Source organism: Elaeis guineensis, chromosome 7 (genome assembly GCF_000442705.2).
Source record: "Elaeis guineensis isolate ETL-2024a chromosome 7, EG11, whole genome shotgun sequence".
Lineage (NCBI taxonomy): Eukaryota > Viridiplantae > Streptophyta > Magnoliopsida > Arecales > Arecaceae > Elaeis > Elaeis guineensis.
The window spans coordinates 28,874,048-28,880,192 of NC_025999.2; positions in this window are offsets into that span (position 1 = coordinate 28,874,048).

A 6,145-nucleotide genomic window follows, 5' to 3' on the forward strand; every position below is an offset into this window, starting at 1 on the left:
CACTAAAAGGCCAGATAGTCCGATCGGTGGGAGGATCTGCCAAAGCTTGCCTTAGACACCATCAGAAATGGCCAGATAAGTGGGCTGCCAATTAAAAATCATCAGTCTGGTTTATCTTAGACACCAACTGATTTAATTAGTTTCGATTAGATTAACCTAACAGTTCATGCTAGACTGCTTAGCCAAGAATCAAATATATTTGGTTCTCGTTAAAGACATGGACTTGATCAAATACAACTATTGTAATTGATCTAGAGAATCCTTGACCTAATCTAACACAACAATTGATTAGATTTAGTCAATTCTCTAATTAAATCCATTTTTAATCTAACCTTAGGTCTAACCCAATTAATAGACCTAATTCTCACTAACCTATTAACCCAATGTGTTATGGTTTGTGTCTTAGGTTCTTCAATTCACAATCCTAGAACCTGATCAAATAACTTCTTAATTCTCAATTAAGTTTTGGACTGAGGGTTGGGGTTTGGCTTTTCGAAAATAATTTTTATATTTGTAAAATATTTTTATAACATGGTTCTACCAACCAAGTTGCATGTTTGATTCATAATCAAAATGCAAGTGAAATAAGCATGAAACTACTTTAGATCTAATCTAAATAGGTATATGTAATTGAAATAATTTCAACTTTAAACTGCGCAAATTTTCCAGATAAATATATGATGGTTCTTTGCACGAGAATTATTAACAAAGATATTTTACTTTAGATTTAAATACCTTTTAAATTTAATAAATTATAAATTTAATCTAGATCACATCTAACAAATTTAAGATTAAAGATAGATCTACACGAACTAGGACAACCTTTGCACTGTAAGGGGTAAACCTTACAGCAGGACAATCTATAGTTCGTGATTGATCTAAAAATTTTAATTTTAGATTTAACAATCAGATTATAAATTAGATCTATTCTAAAAAATAATCTAAGCATGTATAAATAATTATGTAATAAACAACCTAGCTCTGATACCAATTGAAGGAACCAGATCTAGAGTTTCGGGGTTAGATCTTGAAACCTTTTCAAGATCAGACAGCGAAAGATTAAAATAAATCAAAATTTATCTTATAAAATTAGAGAATTTCTAGATTTAAAATTTTATTACATGATTATTACATAATATTAAATCAAAAATTAAAATAGAAAGAGCAAGAACTACATGTTGATCATATCAACATGTTTCTATACTACATCTAATGTATGTAAAGTATAATAGATCAGATCTATTACCTTGCAAGTTAGATATTCTAACTTTATTGATCTGAATTTAAAGATGATATTATGAGCCGCACATGTATCCAGCCTCTAGGAGTCATCCACATAAGCCCACGAATCACGATCAGAAGTCTTGGTCCAAAAAATCAGTACAGTATGCTAGTACTGCGTTGATCCTTCTTCGATGGTCGATCAGATACCTCTTTCTTCTTGATTTGGACTCTTCCAAAGATGAGAAGTAGGAGAAAGAGTTTTAGATGAGACACTCTCAGAAAACTTACAGATGGAGGAAGGAAAGAGATGAACCCAGCAACTCTAGAAGAAGACCCTCTTCTTCTTCTCTTTGCTCTAATCCAGACACCTAGTTTTGTGTCTATTAGATCTCTATGCCCTAAGACTCTTTCTCCTTGATTTTTGGATACCCTAAAGGTCTCTCAATGATCTATAATTCATAAAAATTTCATAAAGAAATTCATTTTAAATAGAGAGATATGAAGAGTCCTTGTCTAGGTCAAATACCTAGTCAAGGATTATCCAAACAAGGCAAGATAAGGGGCGCCCAACTCTTGGGCGTCCCCTCCTTTTTTTTATATTGTGGATCATGAGAAAAGGGTTCATATTATGTGCCATAAAAGTCACAAAAATTTTAAAAAAAATTTGGATAAAATCAGTACCATAATAAAAGAGTTTTGATTTCCTAAAACTCTATCTCATAGAATTTGAAATCCAAACTAATTCCTACTTTGACTTGGTCCACAACCACATTCCATGTAAGAGAGAAAGAGAGGAGAGTTTTGGGCATACGTAAAGACCTGAGAGAGAGGATTTTATCACACAAAATAAGAGAGAGTGGGCATGGGATAAGAGAGAGTGGGCGTGGGGGGCTAAGGTGGCGCAAGGTGGAATCCTAGTCTTACTAGGATTCAATCTATGACTTGTTCAAATTTGGTTTCTCAAACCAAATCAAACCAAAACCAAATCAATCTTATTAAAATAAGTCTTAACTCAATTAAGAGCCTAATTTAATCAAATTAAATTAGATTTAAATCTGATTTAATTTTTTAATCAAATTAGAAATTAGGTTGACCCAAGTCCTAATTGAACTAGGACTAGTTTTTTCTTGCACTTGGCATATCCAATAAATCAATTGGACTTGATCCAATCAAGCCCAAACTAAATCTAATTAAATCATATTTAATTAGACTTAATCTCAGCCCATTAGCTTAATCAAATTAAGTTAATTAGCAATCAAATTGCTAATCAATTTTTCTGCAACACTTGTACTAGGTTAAATGTCAATCATATTGATTGTTTAACCCTAGAACGATTCTTAATCATTGATCAACCATCCGATCGGATCATGAACTCTAATGTGTGTGATCTCATAGGTCTGAATCTAAGTTGGTAGTATAAAAATAAATTTCTATACCAATCGAAGTGACCATCTAGCAATGGTACCCGACGGTCGGATAGGTCGAATGTGTAGAACAACATCCTTAGAACCCATGCGGATATAGTTTTCATATAATTCATCTCCTTGACCAAAATGATCATAGGACACCTCAGAGTTCAACTGTCAACTCTAATTAGGTTGTCCATATTGTATTTCAAAATATCAAATCCATCTGATGGATTATCCTGGCCAAAGTTTTGCTAAATTGAAATACAGCGACTCATTCTTCTCCAACTCTTGGAGTGGTCAATCCTATCTTGATTATACTCTGACTTATAAGTACTTGACTGTGTCTAGAAGTCTTGCATCACTGAATTAAAAATTTAGTTAGTCCAGTTCCAAAGCACAGTGAGTTGCTTGCAAGTCACTGAGGCGATCTCAGGTCTAAGGGACACTTATACCTATATCCCATCAGAGACATTTCTGACAGTAGAATGCTCTGAAGTTGGTCATATTTTATGATGATGTACCCTTACATCTCACCTATATATCATACCAATATCTCTACACTCTTTGGTTAAGAGGACAACCAACTCATATGACCTACAGCGACCTATGCTCGATAGAAGCTGTCATCCTTATTGACAGCCTATCATTTGGTTGTGAACAGTTTTAAGGACTAATCGATAAATTCTCTCTTTATCGAACCTAAATAGTCTTAAGAACTTCATCACACAATAGAGTTCATTAGAAAATAAAAACTTATGATGAAAATACCAAAAATATATTTTATTTATTAATAAATCAATTACAATACAAGGTTGTTCAACTGTCAACAGGTTGACGATTGGCTTTTGAAACATATTTTTCAATAAAAAATATATCTCATACTTTGAGATGTGAACCAGAGGATGGAGGGTGATATGGACTGCCACATGCATCTTAATCCTATGTCAGAAGGATTCTTTTCTTCTGCCCATGCCAACACTTGTACACAGAACCTGTTTTGCGCCAAGAGTCCTTCACAACTTGGACTCTTCATAATTGGCGTTAAAGTAGGATGTGGTATCTCAATTTGGGCTGCTTCTAGGTGGCATGACCTAACCCAAATACCCATCAAATTGGGCTAACTAATTAGCAAGGAATGAGACCAAATTGATCTCCAAAGGAGCAAGGGTTCCACATGTGCTAGCATGCTTACCGGAGCCCTAATTGAATCCAAAATTTCGATCAACCTTTTTCAAAAGGATCCTTAGCCAATTTTTATATGTGTATGACCCATTGGATTCCATATCTAGTTGGTAGTAGGTCCGAGTGCAAGTTAACCAAATTTGATTAGATTTCAATCTAATCGATTTAGGTCCAATCGAGCTAACTCGAGTTCAACAATTATAATCTTTTCTAATTAGCGATCGAATTAAACTTTTTAATTTGATTAAAAATTTACAAGTTAAGATTGACGTCGAGCAATATATCATGACTATCTAGAAGATATAAAATTTTGATAAAAATATCAAATATGCCCTTTAATGACAAGTTACCATACAATTCAATCCTTCGATCATTCCTGCACCCTGAATATGTTCATGAGTATGGAATCATGTCAAACTCAAATACATATTCATATCAATTCTCAATTAACCAATGATGACTCCAATAAAGAAGTATTAGAGAGTCTTTCTAATCTCCTTTCTACTTTTGGCCAAAAGATTTTTTTCAAGTCATCTAGGATTGAGAATACACAGGATGCGATCTCCTCTTACTAGGAGTGATCGATTCCATGTTGACTTACTCATAACCTCCATATACGGTCCATCATATCCAGAACACCCCATACATATCTTAATATCATATCTGAGTATGAACCAAAATATGAGTTCATGTGCATAAGATTCTATGGTGGTCTCAGGTCTAAGGATCACTTGCACAACTCTCACTTAGAGAACCATCTTTGACATGCAAGTAAGACTTTCATAAGTTGTTCTTTTTCATCGAGTCAATTTAGTGGACTTATTTTTCAAATGAGTACCCATATCTTTGTATTAGTGTCCCACACAAGTGGCTAGTGAGATCTGCCACCCTCTCCATCGAGCATACATAGGATGTGCCAGTCTATCCGAAATATAGATCTCCGACTCAATGCTCCTACGATCAGAAATGTTTAAGATTAGTTTTAGGATTTTAGGTCTCACTAGCATGATCTATTTGTGTCTCCTAAAACTATTGCCCTAATCTTTGGGGTTCATCATAATCTTAAACATAATAAGATGTAGCTAATATGATGAATCAATATCTTAAATAATAAATATAATTTCATGAGTTGAAAAATTATAAAGAAAAGTTTTATCACAATACATTTGTGATTGGCTTATAGGGCACTCTTCTTTCAAAGCTATCATTGAGATCCTCATCTGACAGTTATTGGTCCAATCCCATCTCCACCCCGCAACATCTCATACTAGTAGAGTGGTTGCTTCTCTCCTAATACAACTGAACCACTGTGTCCAGCTAAGAATAGTCAACATTGAGGAGGACATGGCACTCTATAATGATGGAAGACCCTATGACTTAATATTAATAAGATGATTTTTAATTTAGATCTTTTAATCTTAATTAGTCATAACTGTTTTGACTAACCCTAAGAATATGGGTTAGCTTGAATCACCCAACAATCACATCAAGACTAATCAACCAAATTAGCCAAAAAAGTATAGGATCAATGGGTTTCCACCGTTGCTTTCCTTAGACACCAATAAATTGATTAGATTAATGAACAAAACTAATTAAATAACCATCTCTCTTTAGATTGAGCCAAACCACTTTTTTTAGACACTAATAGGTCAATCAATTTTGAATAGGTTAGCTTGTGTAACTTAGGCTCAAGCTACTGAGCCAAATTAGGTCTTTGAGTTAATCGATCTAATATGTGGCTGTTAACCGATGTGATCAATCTACAACTATTGGATTGATCTCAAGTACTCTTGATCTAATCCTAATCAGCTCTTAATGGATTGTGTCAATCGTTCATCTCGATTCAGCCCTTTCCTGTACTAATCGATTATCCAAAAGTAATCAAATTACTAAACCTAATTAAACTACCCAAGCCCAAACTCTCTCTAGAACCTGGTGTGGTGCTCCCAAACCTCAAAAAAATAAAGAGGCCAACCAGAGAAGGAAGCCAAACAAATATCAGTAGATTCAAAATCTTAGTCGACTCACTCTGAGACTGGATCAACTAAGTTCAAAGTGAGTCGACCTAGTGTCAGAGTGACTCAACTATGTCTCAGAGAAGGAGCCAGACAGAAACAAGAATTTTCAAGATGTCTGACCGGCATGTAGGTGAGCCGACTCAGTCCCAGGTGAGTCGACTTAGTCACAGATGAGTCGACTAACCTGTGGCCAAATAGAGAAGTGCACTTTCGAGAGTCTGTGGGCAACAGGGATCTTAGTCGACTCAATCCTAGTGTGAGTTGACTAAGTGGATGGGTGAGTCGACTTCATCTTAGTTGAGTCTATCTAAT